Source organism: Ailuropoda melanoleuca, chromosome 10 (genome assembly GCF_002007445.2).
Source record: "Ailuropoda melanoleuca isolate Jingjing chromosome 10, ASM200744v2, whole genome shotgun sequence".
Taxonomy (NCBI): domain Eukaryota; kingdom Metazoa; phylum Chordata; class Mammalia; order Carnivora; family Ursidae; genus Ailuropoda; species Ailuropoda melanoleuca.
Window position 1 is genome coordinate 61,127,282 of NC_048227.1, and position 17,247 is coordinate 61,144,528.

At 44.5% G+C, this 17,247-nt stretch overlaps 1 protein-coding gene across 7 annotated transcripts in view; it reads right to left on the bottom strand.

The window, feature by feature from the left end:
- FYN (FYN proto-oncogene, Src family tyrosine kinase) overlaps positions 1-17,247 on the bottom strand; it is a 189,683-nt gene that overhangs the window by 57,076 nt on the left and 115,360 nt on the right. The window contains exon 1 of one of the 7 annotated variants that reach the window (XM_034668999.1): positions 4,535-4,546. The exons of 5 other annotated variants lie outside the window; for them this stretch is intronic. The gene's annotated coding sequence lies outside the window, so the exon portion shown is untranslated. Of the gene's footprint in view, positions 1-3,905; positions 4,072-4,534; positions 4,547-17,247 lie in introns of those variants that run through there. One more of the 7 variants, XM_002917156.4, reaches the window with a different exon arrangement.

The window sequence follows — 17,247 nt, forward strand, 5'->3', positions numbered from 1 at the left end:
AAAATAAAATAAAATAAAATAAAATAAAATAAAATAATAAAATAAAATAAAATAAAATAAAATAAAATAAATAAAATAAAAATAGGCAGAAACTAAGAGGTCTGGGTATATTTTCAAGATGTCATGATAGCCTACAGTAACAAAATCATTTTCAGCTGCTAATTAACTTTCCAAATTTCCATTAGCTTTTGACATCTTTCAAAAATATTAAAAAAAATCAATCTCATGTTCTGGAGTTAGTGGTAGATTAAAAACTCAGGTCATTGTCACCCCACCCTCTTCCAACCTACTTCTCCTGTGCTTATCTTAGAAATGCCACCATCAATGACTGACTTGCTGAAGTCAGAATCCTGAGAAGCAAACTTATTTGCTTCCTTTTTACTTCTCACTCTCATCTCACACTCTACTATCCAAACACACCAAACTTCTCAGTTCCTTAAAGATTCAATTGTTTCTGCTTTCCTTTAGGCCTTGGAATGTGGCCTTGAACATTCTTTGTTCTGAGGGCAACATATCCTTCATGTTCCAGGTAAGACACTGCTTCTTCTGCAAAGCCTTCTCTGATCCCTGTACCCGCCTTCCAAGGCTGGGGTGATGCCCTTTCTAAGTGCTCCCATGGCGTCTTGATTTCTCCCATCATGGCACCTATTGCACCATATTAAAACACGGTTTGTCCACTTATCTCATTGCCCAGTGGACTGTGGGTTCCAGGAAAACAGGGCCCTGTCCACTTTTGTCATGGCTATATTGCCATTGCCTCGTACACAGCAGGTGCTCAATAAACAAATGAGTGAAGATTCTCTAGCCCAGTATGTTTCTCTTTTACCCTTTCTCTCTGTATCCAAGACCAACCCTTCTCTCAGAGACTTATTAGAGTTGACCCTGCATTTTTTAATCTATTGGTATGTGTGAGAAATAAAGAGGATTCAGAAATACAAGGTAAAGTCGGTTAACTGATCATACTTTGGACTGTAAAACCCTGTCGGGTTGATGGGGGTAGACAGAACATGCAATAGATGCCCCTTCCAAAACTCTGAAAAGTGGCCCATATGGAACCAAAGGATCAAATAAGAAACACATGACATCATGTGTAATTACATGTGTTCACTGGGGAGGGCAAAGCTGGTACAGGAATGGAAGGGACTTGCAGTAGTGAGGAAGAATGAAGAACTAGTTTTTCTTAGTATCTTGCAATCCGAAGTGGGGAATGCCACATCAGATACAGAGACTCTTGGCGGGGGAGACTGTTCTGAGCACTGCCTTTCTGGGGAAAGGGGACATGAAAGAAGCATCAGACTGTTCTAACGTCCTCTTACATTACACATTTCAATAAATACTTATGGAATTCCATGTCAGTTCCTGAGAATGGAAATATCTGGAAATGAGCCGCCTACTGCTTGAGCTGAGATCACCCAATCTGGAACACATTTACGTGTAAATCATTCAAGATTAATTTACAGTATACTGGGTCCAACATACTCTCTAACTTATGGTAGATGAATGCCATTTTAACAAATTTCCAATAGGAAATGCAAACTACGTCCAAGGCATGATTTTGAAGGAATTTCATCATTTGTTATTGGTATTGCTTCATAAGGTTGATAAATATCTGGCTCACTTTATATTAACTCCTTCATGGCAGAAAGTTGCTTTGAGCTCCCACAAAGGCCAGACAGAAGACAGGTCTTGTCCTAGGTGCTTTTTTCAGGGATTTCACTGATCTACTGTAATTAGAAGATGTGAGAACTGAATCATAGTATCACATCATTTACACCGGCGATTCTCGGCTGGGGTTGAGTTTATTCCTCTCACCCCCACGAGGGACATAATAGGCAATGTCTGGAGACACTTTAGGTTGCTACAACTCAGGGATAAGAGGTACTTACCGGTACCCAGTCGGTAGAGGCCAAGGATGCTACCAAACACTGTACAACGTAGGACGGCCTCCAACAGCAAAGAATTAACTGGCCCCAAATGTTAATAGCATCAAGGGTGAGAAATCCTGATTTATAGAGGAGAAAGAATTTATATCTATGTCTTCAAAACAGTATATAACAGTTGTTTCCCTTATATCTGTGATCAACATGCAATTCACAATGCCTTTCTTAGGAGAACAGGCAGGCTGGGTAGAAGGACACAATTTAAAAAATTGCTATGAAATGCTGATTCTTCCCTAGAGGCTTGTTCCTTGAGATAGAGAAAAGACTCTAAACCAATGAGAACTCTCATTACAAACTACTCTTTCAACTCCAACAAAACAAAACAAAAATGACACATCAGAAACCCACTGAAAACAGGACCTTATATCTAATCAAACTAAGAAAAAACTCATCTTTCACAATCCACCAAGAAAAAGTATTACCACTGGAATGAACAACTAACGCCGTATATATAACTATGAAATAATGAAAGGAAACAAACAGTAAGCTCCTTGAAGGCAGGGATTATTGTTTGGTTTTGTCTCAGTATCACATCCTGAGGGTCTAGAACAGTGCCGCACGCTATGGGAGCTCAATAAATATTTGTTAAACGGTTACAGTGCAAAAACGCAAAACTCAGTCAAGATCATTTTGGAGAAAACAGTTCTCTTTTGTAGAAGGGACAGCTCTGCTACCACTTCACACATTTGCAGTTTAGAGTAAGACATGTTTCTGCACAGGTCTTGTTTACTCTCTTCCCTTCGTTAACAAACATAAAGAAGCCGAAATAAATCAGTCAATGCAGGCTCAAGACATCACAAGTTAATCACAATGAAAATGTCTATGTAAGAACTTGTGGTTTTCTTCCTCCCACTTGGGGTGGTCAGACTAACCATTTCCTGAGAGAAGAGTCAGAAGCCGCGCTGTGAGCTGTACCCAACATGACTTCAGGCTTCTTGCCATGAGACAAACTTCTGAGCATTCAAGTTAAAATAAAAACATCCTTTATTATATACAGTTCTGCAGTGTGGCACTTATGGCCAATGCTGTAGGTCCATTATGAACATATAATGTACTAACATACTTGCCCAAGATCTGTGGGGCACTGGGAAACACTGAATAATGTCATTCCGCAAGTGGGACCTTGGAATTACTCTAACGAGTAAAGCCTACACCATCAACTCTTGGCCATTCTTCTCTCCATGTTGCTGTGCTTAGAGAAACTGCTGAACAAGCACTTTGACCAATAAGATCCTGTGACTGCGGTCAACGTGTTTGGATTATAGCCACGAAGACCCCCCTATTCTTCAATCCTTTGGCAAAACCAAAGGGCTCTCCTTCTATTATGCAAGGAAAACCTGATTTACATAAGATTTCCTTAGTCCTGTGGATCCTGATGTGCCAACAGTGTTAAGCAACTCAGGGAAGAGTTGTCAGAGAGAGAATCTGAGGACTGCCACACCCTATTCCTGTGAGCATGGCAGACATCATCAACTGATCACAGCACCATCTGCTGCTATGCCTTGTGCGGCCTCGGAATTCTTCTTCACATAAGCCCTAGGGTGATCCACTGAAGCGGGACATAAAAGATGGAATCTCTTCCCTACTCTGTGCATAGGCTGCTTTGATCCAGAATGAGTCTGGCTGAACGTACATTCCCTCCACGGATGCCACAGACTACGGCCGGCTGCGAGGTGCACATTAAACACAGATACAACAGATAAGCTCACATTTCCTTGTACGCCACTCAGTAAAGCAACACCTGTACACTCAGGTTATAACGCTGCAGGACTTCCGAGAAGAGTTCAGGGAGCTAGGTACCAAAAAGGGGAAATGGCCACTGGCAGTCTTCTGCAAAGGAAATTACCTTCTCTTGAGACACCTAAGCTTGCAGGCAGAGGAGGGATGGCAGGAGGAAGGAAGGTGAAAGTGACAACAAATAATTTTAATTTCAGCAGCGTGAGCACTTTTGTCTCAGAAACCAACCTAGGTGGGTGTGGAGAAGTGAGGCCCTGAGGCTTAAGTTGCCATCCTTGCTGCTGACAGCGCAGACTTGGAAGAGTGACAGGTCGAGCCACACTGGCCTGCACTCTGATGTGGCATGTTTCCTGCTGGTACCATTCACCATCCCTTTAGCTGGTCTCCACTTTACCTGGGTGAAAATCATAATAAGAATAAAGGAACGAGGAAGGGGACCTAGAAACCAAACACAAGCAACTGAGATGGGGACATCTGAAGAAGAATTTAAAGCTGAATTGTAGATGGACTGCATGGTCTCATACACTTCTCTGGGAACATGGCAAGAACTGGTAGTTTAACAAGCAACTACCCTTTTCTGGTCAAGTAACACGAGGCAAGAGGGTGAGATGTGGCAAAAACACATCAGAAATGACTTCTGGGTTGAAGAGCCATGACAGGGGGTTCTTGATCCTTGTCAGACTGGAAACACCGACAAGAATCAATCTTGCTACATTCTCTATCAAGAAAACAAGTCCCTTGAAAGTCTAGGGAAGGCTTGCTTTAGTTTTCACCACGTAAATGCTGGAAGCAAGACGTTCAGTGACAGAAGAGTGCCACGTTGGTAGCAATAGCTACTGTGACACAGAACCTGTCACCCAAATTTCCCAGCACTTTCAATCCTTTATGATGGGGCTTTCCTCTTTGTAGGACATTGGGTCCTGACACCCCACAAGACAGTAGTGGTGGTGCTGTCCTCTGGGGATACCCAGGACAGAAGGGCCAGTGCTGCCCGGGGAGGCTGGAGAGAAAGCAGGACCATTGGGACCGTCTTGGAAGCACAGACACTCCCAAAGGTCCCGAGGCAGGGAAAAGCTCACAGCTGGGATGGGATGTTGGGTGTGTAAATACTCGAGGCCTGAACCACAGTACTGGTATGGGGTCCAGCCAGTAGTCTCAGACTGGCTATAAAAAAAAGAATACACAGGACTCTGCTTCTTTGCTGCCAAATGGAAGGAAGGAGTGAAAGTCTGTGCCTTGCTGAAAAGTGGCGTGGTCAACATAATTCCAAGATATGCCCCAGATTCCTGCCCTTGGTGTTATAAACCCCATACCATCCCTAGGACTCATGACTGATGGGACGATCACTCCCTCCATTAGGCTATTTTATTTGGCATGGTTGACTTTAACGAAGAGAAATTATCCCAGCTGACCTCATCAACTGAGCCCTTGAAAAGGACTGGGCATTCCAGGGGAGGGATGTTCTCCACTGCTGGCTTGGCAGATAGAGGGGGCTATATGGCCAGAAGTGTGGGTGGCCTTTAGGAACTGAGCATAGCCCCCAGCTGGCAGAAAGCAAAGAAATGGGGACCTCCATCCTACAACCACAAGGACCTGAAGTGGTCCAAGAACCTGAATATGGATTCTTCCCTGGTCAAGGCTTCAGATGAGAATGCTTTTGGCCAACGCAGTCTTGGGAGCAGAGAGGTCAGCCCCACCATGCCCAGATGCTCAGAACTGTGAGCTAAGAAACAGGGGTTGTTTAAGCTGCTAAGTTTGCAGTCATTTGTTACACAGCAAGAGACAACGAATACCTATTTTCGTGGAATGGGCACCACTGAGGTGAAGGCTCCAATCTTGGTAGCGATGAGTAGTATCAGACGAGGGCTCACTACAAGCTGGGCGCTATGCTATGTACTGGAACGTCCTATCTCACTCGATTCTCAGGACAGTCCTCAGACAGAAGTGGTATGCTTTCCCCTCATTTGACAAGAGAGGAGCAGAGAGGTTTGAGACTTTGTGCACAGCTCCGTCAGGGGTGGAGATGGGATGTGAAGCCAAACAGACTGATTCCATGGCTGGCACATGGAGCCTGTAGACCTTGGACTCCTGGCCAGTCCACAAGGGGTGTGGGTGTGTGGCCAGAGGAGGGGGCAAGGGGACTGTGGGGATGGCCCCCTAGTTCCCCAGAGCCCAGCTTCATGTGCATGACCAATGGGGGTCCTGACATCGGGGGCTGGGCCTCACTCCCCCACCTTCACACCCTGCCCCAAGACTGTGGGCTCTGTAAGGGGGCTGGAACCACGCCAGGCGTGGTGAGTCACCGGCTTCCGTCATGTAGTGTAGGGTCTAATGAGCGTCTGAACCAATGACACTGCAGCTCCCCTTAGTCTCCTGGTATTTCCTAGATGTGGTGAATGTTGTATATCCACCACAAAGGAGGGTTTCCTTGGTATAAGTGAGCTTGCCTACTGCTTTTAAAACACGATTTGCTTTACAGGCAAAACTTTGTGGGACATATTTACTGTATAAGCTGAGCATAAGCAATGCCTCCTCCGAGCACAAAATACCAGATTTCTACTCTTGGTGGAGTCCCGTGAGGGAGAGCAACCCCCCCACTCTGGAAGCAATAAAATGTCACATCTTTGAGGTGAAAAGACTGATGTAGACACAGGAACATATACAGTGCAGACACTAGCCACATGCAATAGTGGGAGAACGGAGCCTGTTTAAAAACCAAGTCAAAGCTTTGCTTTGGAAATAACAAGAGGTGGTGTTGGATGACCATTTGTGCGTGACTCTGCAAGGGCCTCTGGAGGGTGAGGAGGAAGGATCTTGTTCCGTACCGCACAGCAAAGGAACTGAACTCTTAGAAATTACTCCCACAAATGTCACACCACTTTAAGAAAAAAACCACATTCCTGGCACCTAGAAGATTTTTTGGCTCTCCCCACCCCTGGTTTGTCTTGTCAAATGACCCCTCACGTCAAGAAGCAGTGGCTCACTCCCTGCGGCATGTTCTCCTTTCCCTTCTCTAAAACCTTCCATTCCCCAATGCCCGGGGAGTCAAAAGTACTTAATAAAAAAAGAAATGGAAGCATTAGACCCCGATGGTGAGATTTAACACTGCAGTCTACGAAGAGCTGGAACCATTCCCAAACCCAAATGGCCAAATGAGGTTTTAACACCAAACCATGGAAAGGCTCCAAAAGGAGGGAAGAACATTTTCTTACACTCACTTCACTTTGGATCTCAGGGTTAAGACAAGAGGGAAATGGTGATAAAAAATAAGGATATGTTTTAACTATCTATGCCAAAGGGTTCAGAAAGAATTAGAGCACAGATTATAAAGTTTTTCAGGCTTCTCCCACCCCTTTTAGGATTAAAAAAAGTTCCTTTGTGGTTACTAGTTTAAACTTTTATCTTATTTTTATTGATACATAATTCACATACCATAAAATTCACCCTCTTAAAGTATACAGCTCAGTGGTTTAAAATATATTTTTAATACATATACATACTACATATATATAAATACAGTATGTATATGTAATACATATTTAACATACAAAGGAAACCATTGTCATTATCTAATCCTAGGACATTTTCATTATTACACTTTCATTGTACTCATTCAGCAGTTACTTCTCATTCCCTTCTCAGCCTCATCCCTGACAACCAGTGGTTTTATGTCTTTATGGATTTGCCTATTTGGACATTTCATATGAATGCAATCATATGATATGTGGCCTTTTGTGACTGGCTTCTTTCACTTGGCACATGGTTTTCAAGGTTCATTCATTTTGTAGCATGAATCAGTACTTCATTCCTTTTTATGGCTGAAAATATTCCGTTGTACGGATACACCACTTGTTTACCAATCATCAGTTGATCGACATTTGGATTGTTGCCACTTCCTGGCTGTATGAATAATGAGGCTATGAATGTTCACGCATATGCTTTTGTGTGGACATATGCTTTCAATTCTCTTGGCTTCATATTTTAATATGTAAGGAATTTATATAGATTAAAAAAACCCTAAGATTAGGTAAATGGGAAAGCATGTTAATTGGCAATTCAAAGAAACGAAAAAGGACTTGTGAAACTTATGGGAAAATGTTACCTTCAGTAGTAATCAAAGAAAACACAATGTAGATTAATGAGAGACTTTCACCTCTCAAATAACAAAATTTCAAAAGGAAGTCTGCCTAATACTGACAGAGGTCCCCTGAAATACCTACTCTCATATATTGCTGATAGAAGACCAGGAATTAGTGTATAATCTTTTCATAAACCAATTTGACATTATATATTAAAAAAAAACCTTAAAAATGGGCCTGTTCTTTGTGAATCTGTACTAAAAAGACATTTTTTGAAAAAATGACGCAAGAAGAGGTCCTATGATATGTTATAATTTGAAAGTTAGAAAACTTGCTAATTGTTTAACAAGAAGATGATGGCCAAGTAAATGGTAAGGTATGCCCATCACGTAAAGTAAAACAGAAATTAAAACTTATGTTTAAAGAAAATTATCAGTAATACAGAAAAGTGCTCATATTATATTAAGAAGGACCACATGATTGTGACTATATGACAAATGCCTAAAAAACTGTTTGGAAGGAAGGAAACCAAATTGCTTGCTGGTGGTGTGTGAGGGAATAACACTATGGGTGACCGCTGTTTCTTCTGTTTTTTTTTCCTTCGGATTTTCTATACTGAAAAAGCACAATTTTTATGAGAATAAATCATTTTTTTTAAATAGGAAAGATCCCTTTAGTTTTATCAGTTACTAGATTTAATTTGAATATAAATTTTGTTACTGATTTAATTTGTATATAAGTATATAACCACACATTGATGAAGTATGCTTTGTGAACTGCAAAATTAAGAGAAGGAAAGAGAGTAACTGATTCTAAAAATTAAGAGAGGGAGAGTGAGTGACTGATTCTAAACTCTGTTAAGAAGCAACCTCTCTTCCTGGCAGGTTAGAAAGGTAAAAGGTACTGAAGGACAGAGAGATTTCTTTTCCTTTTATTCTTTTTAATTAATTTATTTGAGAGAAAGAGAGAGAGAATCCTCAGGCAGACTCTCCACTGAGTGTGGAGCCCGATCCCGGGCCTGATCCCAGGACCCTGAGATCATGACCTCAGCCGAAATAAAGAGTTGGCTGCTTAAGTGACTGAGCCACCCAGGTGCCCCTAGGGCAGAGGGTTTCTGGGTGAGTCTTTATAACAACTGTGCTGGGAAAGTGGGCAGTGAGAGAGCAGTGCTGGGAGGGGTGGTGAAAGCACCCAGATGGGCAGCCACAAAAATCTAACTAAGGGCACAGAATAAGCAAGGCCACAGCACACAACCAAGTCAGAGGACCATGTAGGTGGCAAGTGGCAGAATGTGGGATACCAGAACCAGAAGCTGGGTGGCTGGATTAGTGGGTTCTTGAGAACCTTCAGGTCCAAAACTCATAGGTACCTGGGGAAACGCAATAAAATCAGAATGGCGGGACTCTGAACAATGCTGGAATATAACCGAGGAGTTCTGGTTATTAAGGTATCTGCAAGACCTCTCAGTGAGCGAAGGCCTGAAGACCACACACACTGGCATGGCTCTAAGGAGGTGGGGAGAATGAAGCAAAACACTTTTGTTCTTTGGATGCTTGCTGTTGATGGAGACAAGGGGACTTGCTCAGGGCACCAGGAAGAAAAATTCTATGCTTTTTTCTCACTTTTCCTCTTGTTGCCCTCAGCCTTTCCTGTTCGGACATTCAGCCTGGCATTTTGATGATTTGACTTTTGACTTTGCCTAGAATTCCCCAGTCCTTAGAATCTGGCACATTCCAAGCAGGGCACAGATAGTAACTGACACTGGTTTATGCAACCTGAAATTTTTCAGAAACATAAAAGATTCAACAAAGATGCTTCTTCCTAATGTTGATATTTGGTCAAACATCTTTCTACTCTCCTTGGCCCTGTTATATAAAAAAACCAGAGGAAAACAAAAATAAAAATGCAGGCTTCCTTTCACGAACTGGCAAAAGGAAACAGGAGAGTCAGTGTCACATGTGGGCCACAGTGGTAGAGACCGGCTTTCTGGGCTGAACTGGCCGAGGGCCCAAGGGTCAGGGTGTCACCTGGCGGAGCCACAAGAAAGCACGTTAGCATTGAGCAGCTGTGTGAACAGGCGTCATCAGGGCCCCCGGCCCGCCAACGCTGAAGCGGTTCACTCTCCAAGGCCAAACAAAAACCCTCGCTGCCAATCTCTCTGGTCTCTGTGGAGGTTCCTTGCCCGATGATTCTCCAAATGGGGCCTCATCCTTTCAGAAAACAGTGAATTCTTTTTCCCTTTAATTCATCGGTTCCAGTCAATAAGATCTACTCCTTTAAAGAAACAGAATGGACTCTGAATAAGGAAATTTTACTTTTCTTTTTTTTGCCCTCGAGCTCATGTTTGTGTTCGTGTCCCCACGAGACCCCCTTTCTGCTGATGACTTATCTGGTTATGAAGTCAGAGCGCATCAAAATCTACCGCCCTGAGAATTTGGCTGTGAAGCCACCTGCATTGTGTTTTTGGCACTGAGGCAGATGTCTTTTCTTTGAAGACTGATGTGAAGCCCCGTCCCCCCTCCCCTGGATCTTTACATTGGCACTTTCTCAAGTTGCAAGGAATCAGCAACAGTCTGGGCCATAACTTCTGCATCCCTTGCAGTGGTTTCGAATTTCAAAGCTTCTCGGCAGCTGTTTTGGTGTGAAGGCTGATAAAGTAGGCCTTCAGAAAACATGCCCCTAATTCCATGGCCTTTACTGGGACAAGGAACAACAGTGACAGTGATGAGGGGGAACAAAGGAAACACAGAGGCCGGGGGACTCTGTCCAGCCTCCTGCTACCACTTCGGCACCTGCCAAGAGTGATGACCGTCTCGGCCTTCCCTGGAGCTGACCTTCCTTACCCGCGGCGAGCCCAGGTCGGCTGACTATGTGCTGGTTGCCAGGGACGCTTTCACAAGAGGTCCGCACTCATGAATGCAAGCCGAGCACCCACAGAGACCCAGGGAGACTGACGACGGGAGAGAGTAAGGAAGAGGAAGAGGACGTGGGGCCCACTGAAGGCAGTCAAGTGATGCTTTCCCCAGCGGCACATAAAAACGAGATCTGGAGTGACGCACGGTGTGTGGGAGGAGCACGTGTGGCTAGACCACTTGTCGATGACCTACTTGGCACCAGACCGGATTCCTGTCAGGTTTCTGTTAACAAATCTAAAAAGGAAAGATGTAGTTTATATACCAGCATACATTTTGTAAACACTGTCACTTATAAAATTTACAGTAAAGCAATTCAATAGTGACTTTTCACTTGGTGTGAGAATGCGGCACAGTGTGATTTTTAGAGTGTTGTTTTGCACAGTAATTGAACTTGGGGTTTATCTCCTTAAAGAAGACAGCACAGCAGATTGTGCCCTTGCAGATTCTGGTATCAGATAGGGCTGTCCTTGGCCTGAGGGGCAAGGGACACACAGCTTTGCAACCTTGAGGCCCAAATCCAGATCACTGAGAATGGGTAGCTGGAGGATGAGGTGAAGGGTGGGGCAGCCTGCTCTCTGTGCCACCAGACCCACCCCCCTCCTCCACGGCAAGGCCTACGGCTATGCACCCGAAGACTCCACTTTCAGACTCCCTTGCAGCTAGGTGTGGCCATGTCTGATTCTGGCCAACTAGTTGAGAATGGACGTGATATATCCAGCCCTTGTGTCTTTAAAAGAGAGTGGGTTGCTCTCCATCCTCCTTCCCACTTCCTGTGGGCTGGACGGTGGATGTGGTGCTGGGGAATTGGCTTCAGCCAGGCAGAGGATGGCAACCCAACAGGGACAGGCAGAACTGCAGGACAGAGGAACCCGGGCCCTAGACGGTCTTGTGGAGCACGGTTGCTTATCTGCCTTAGAGCTGGGTACTCTGACCCAGCACGAGAGAGGCATGAATGCCTATCTTGTGGGAGCTGGTGGATTTCTGTGGAGAAGAGTGAGTGGGGTCTCTTTGTTGTAACAGGCAGCCTATATCCTACCATAAGAAGGAAGGAAATCTAATGTAGAGGTCAAAGGTGGCTCTACTGGTCACTTATTTGGTTTTTTCCCCCATAGCCTCTAGAACAAATAAGAGCTTCTGACCTCCTTTGATACTGACAGTTAAACTTGTATTAAGGCAGGTTAGTAGGATAACAACAATAATAAGTTGTAACAATAGCTACCATTTATCGAGAACTTATTTTGTGCTTGACACTTCACATTTGGTATTTCATTTAATCTTCAGAACAACCTCAAAAGGGTATTCCACGGTTAAGGAATCTTGGGCTCATAGAATTTAAGTTAACTTGTCTGGGGTTACCCAGTCAGTGGGACTTGGATCCATGTCTAATGCAATCACATCCTCTTCCTACTCCCCCATGTTTCCTTTTGAGAAGCATGCTCTGTTCCTAGCCATTTTCTTCATACTTTTTGAAAAGAACAAAGAATGAGAGATTTAATGGTGTGACAGGAGCTGGGCATTGCTGTGTCCTACCATTATTTCATTTTTTGCACTAGGGCTGGAAGTGGTCTTTAAGTGTTCTTCTCTTTACAGTGATCCAGCTTAGGACTGGCTTCTAAGTCTCCAAGACATTTCAGTCCTGGGTACCGGGCTCCTGGACTAGAGAAGGTCTGGGAGCAGTGGCATGGCCTGGGACAAGGCTCTGAGTTGCCATGTGGTCCAGAGCATGTCACTTGACACTGTGGAGTCCGGTTTCCTTTTTGGTCAAGCAATGGGTCTCAACAAGGAGCTCTAAGGATTCATACCAAGCCTAACACTCCTGAAGGAGCCCAGAGCCCTCCTGTACTCACTCAAGCAGAACTGAATCTACAAATAGGCCCAGAGGTCTCCACCCTCCATAGCCCTAGAAGCCTGTTATCAATCATGAGGACCTACAGAGCAACGTGACCAAGTAGTCAGGTTTGGCTGTGAATGCCCAGATATCCCTCTGCCATGGCCAGAGTGTGGACCATGCATATTATGAGAGTTTTAATGATGGGGCAGGGGCTAGGCATTGCTATGCCCTAGCTTTTTATTTTTTGCATTGTGGCTTACAATGTTCTCTCTTACAGTGGTTTTCAGAAGACCCAACTATGCCCTCTACTTCTCTTGGCTGCTGAAGTGAAGGACAACTTATGATAGGACACAACCAGCTCAGGTACTGGAGACCTGCTGTGGTCTTGACCCACCTCCCCCTCCTCACGGGAGGCTCCAATTCTCTCTGAGTCTTTCCTAGAATTGCTAGGTATAGCTGTTCTCTGGAATTGCTGGAGATGAGGAAGTTACACAGAAAACAATAATAAGAACAAAGAACCCCCCTCCCCAAACAAAAGTTACTCAGAAATCACCACTGTAACAAATCACCAGTTTTCAACAATTTCATTTTCCTTGCATTCTTATCTTTTTCTTTACATCAAGCCCTACCTCTAGCCTTTATTCAGTAAACATATTTTGCTCCTCTCTATGCGACAGGCATTGTGCAAAGGGTTGGGGATATGGAGTCAAATATACAAGGCCCTGCCCGCAAGGAGCTTATATGTACGTAGGAGGGAGACTGTCAAATCTGGACTTGGCTTGGGGAGGGAGGACAGAGGGTCCTGAATTCACCCAGGCCAGCCACTGTGAGGTATCTGACCCAGGTGAGGAAGGGGTGGGAGCACACGAGAGCACAGGCATGTGGTAGGGTATGGTTCCATGGGGCCTACTGGATTTTTTCTGTCTACAGAGTGCTGAAACATGTGCCAGGCATCCTGCAAGGCTCTCAGAGGGGAAAGGCCAGGCTCCTGCTCAAAAGGAGCTTATGGTTTAAAGGAACAGATATATGCAGCTGGGAAGGCGGCTGGAGACGAAGCCAGATCATAAACAGCTACGTGTTCGTTTTACTGAGCACCCACTGCAGTGCCTGACGCTGGTGTTAGGTACAATAAGCAAACGATCTCCTCTGATCCATCAACAGCATGAACAGCTTAGTGAACTGGGTACTATTATCACTGGCTGCATGTTACAGGTGGGGGAATGAGTGTAGGGAGGGCAAGTTACTTGACTAAAGCCCCACAGGTTGAGCTGGATCTTAACCCACAAATGGCTGAATCTAAGACATTATCTTAACCATGTGCTAATAGGCTAAAGTATTTGCACATTATCTAGCTGGTACTTACTCAGTATTAAGCGGGAGTGGGACTAGGTCTCGACAGACACAGACTGAAATGGGGTAGGGAGAGGAGAAGCATGGGGGAGCCAGACAGTGAAGCCAATTGTGGGAAGAGACTGCACACAGGTGGACGGACGCATCCGAGTAAGACGTGACTTCTTCAGCTAGACAAACAACTCCATCCATTCTAGCTGCCTGTCTATGCCTAATTCATACCTCAGAATTCCCATCCCCAACTGTGGCAACACTGTAGCTTTTGTTGCAAGTGAGAATACAGATCTAAAACCATATTGGGGCAGAGGCAGGTTACTATGGGACAATGTAAGTTACATTTTCGGAGAGCCCTGTCACAAAAAGAAGCCCAGAATCTTTTGGGGTTGGTAGGAGTGAAAGATGTGCAGCTGTGTAGATGGTTGCCTAAACATGACAAGGACAGACAACAATGGAGATAGACACACATCTGCAATGCACAACATCTGGAAAAAGATAACAACTGTCCACTAAAAAGGGCATGTAACAGCTAATATGCAACAATGGACTGATGACCTCTGATGTTCACGAGAGGAGCCTGAAGAAGGGGCTAGGAGTAGAGGTGCAGGTGAGTATAAGGTAAAAAAGGGCCCTCCACCCCCTCCCCCTCCAACCACGGGCAGTTTACTCCATCAAGCAAAACAGGAATGTCTTTTGGCAGAAGTGGTGGTTACACCTCAGTTTTGCATGGAATATGTAATACTAACAAATTTTTTAGGCTAATATCAGAAGATGGCTTATATTTTAGCTATGACAGTTCTGCTCACGTCTACAAGCTCACCATGGTCAGAGGATGGAAACTGCCCGTCCACCAGCAACAGTCATCAGTCAGCAGCTCTGAGCAGCAGCAATTTGGCCCAGCACCAGGCAGACCTGGCCTGTCCCCAGAGCTCATGCTGAGCTCCTGTGGAACTGCCTTACAGACTCCAGGTGACAACGACCCAAGTGTGGCTTCAAACTCTGCCCCAGTTCTGGTTCAATAAACCCCAACTGACTGGGTCAGTAACAATGGTACATGCTTGGAATGAGCCCAGGCAACAGCTCTGCCATAATTCTTTTTGACAAAGGCTGACCTGACAGGCTGATTGTCAGTCCAGGCAGAGGGAAAAAAAAGGTCTTGTGATTAACCAGCTTACACACCTTTGGTTTCTGCCTGGGTTCATCTTTAATCTGGACACACATTCCCTGAATGCACTCTCCACTGTCTCCTCTTAATTTCCTACGCACTGTGCTTCTCTCTTAAGATTTGCATTTTCTACATAGGTTCCATTGTTACAATGAAAATATTTCTAAAAATTAGTGGATCTCTGTATCTGTTATAGAAAATCAATTATTTGAACCAATTCCTGCTTTCCCAAACCCACTAAGCTGTTTACTAAGTTTGTTTTTCTTAACTATATCTCAGCTGTTTTAGATCTGTGTCTGTCTTAACATGCTGGCTGGTTAATCTTCCTTTCCATTTTTTTCATTATTTCTTTTGTGCCTCAAATATCTGATTCTTCTCCAGCTTAAAATAATGCCTCAACTACATTTCTCTTTTTCACTTTTTGCTCTGTTTCCCATGGCAAAACAAACAAACAAACAAAATTTATCACTTTTTTGGTACCAGAGCACTTTTGCTTTCTCATTTAGGTCAGGTAACAAAGTATCATTTATTTGCAAACCAAACCAAACCTACCCCAAACTCTCCCCACTCCTTTATTGTAATTCTAGCATAAAGAAGTGATGCTATTGGCAGAATTTTCAGTCCGCTGATACGAAGTACTAGTAAAAATGTGGAACAACAGAATTCCCAAACACTGCTGGTGGGATGTAAATTGTTACGATTACTCTGTAAATTGTTATGATTACTTTGTAAAAACAATTTTATATTATTAGTGAAGATGAAGGTGCATCTATCCAATAGTCACAATTCCACTCCTAGGCATATATCCTAAAGAAACATGCCTATGTGAGCCAGAGGATATGTGTCCGCAAGTCTGGGGCAGGGCCAGGAACCTGTATTTTTTTATAGTTCTAGAGGCAATGTGGGGGTCTTACGCCACAGCAAGGGCCTGGGAGTGAAGGCCTACAATATCAACTCAGATCTATCTTTGGGGCCGGGTCCCTCCAAGGCCTGTGGTTCCAGCCACAGGAAAGCTTACTGGAGAGGAGTGATGGGAAATGGCACAAGCCTGCTAGTTCAGTAACTATGCTTAGGGTGCTGATCCCCGGTCAAAGACAGCCAGTCTGAGGGTCTGGGAAAATTCACTGTCGTTTCCTCTTCTTCCTTTTCTGTCAGACCTGCTGCCCGAGCGAGGCTGGGCTTGTGTTCCTCATGCAACCTCCACCTCATCTGGAGAGCTGCTTGGAGTCGGCACCATCACCATCCTCACCTTTGACACAAAGCCCCGAAGCACCCACCCACACAGGGTGCTGCTCTGAATGTGCTGTTCCCTGCCAGGAGTGAGAAAACATCTAGGTGAGGCTTCAGGAGATAAGGCTGAAGGCGGAGCCCTGGTAAAGAACCATGGTTGTTGTTCTTCTCTGTGCAAGCAATAACGTGGGCATCCATGTTTGTGATTCTGGGTGTATGGAGTCCAACATAAGTACAATGCTAGGTGCAACTTGGCTTTTAATAAATATTTTCAAATGACAATGAATAGAAAGTGAGATAAGGAACTTCTTCTCAAGAAGTGAAAGCAGATGTGTGCCTTCCGGTGTGTCAAGTTGCTCTCCACCTTCCTACTGCTCTGTCTGCTCTCATTCAGGGAGTTTGTATAATGGTGGCTGTCTGTCACCTCACTTATGTTCATTTTTCCTCCTGAGGCCAAGAATGGCTTTCACCATCCCTCCCTCCCCCATTCTAGGTGAGCAAATGGGGAAAGTGCATGGCTTGGCCAGATGACCTCCCTCCATTTGTCCATTCCCATAATCCTCCTATTTTGAAACTGAAATATCCCTGGGGCAAAGTACCGATTACCATGTGGCTATTGTTCTTTTAGGTTTTAAAAATATCTTCAAGGTGTTCAAAGTTTTACAGATTCCACTGGGCACCTGAAACCTGCCCTGCTATTCAGCCCCAGTAATGTACTGAGGGTGGAGGCCATTTGTTTAGTTTAAACCATTAACTTCTAATAATGTGGGGCTCTGGCAAGATGCAATATGTGTGGGAGATGATGATGTGATGTTGGGAGGAAATCAAGATGATGATATGATGTCAATACAAATGGAGTTTGGGTTGGGTTTCAGGGAGGCCACACAGAGCCCATCTCTGCATGACTTGGCCTCGTTCCCACAGCCCTGCCAGGGCTCTGTCTCTGACTTAAGGCTGCTGTGGTCTCCACTGGAGCAGCCTGCCGCCTTCCCAGCCAACTGTC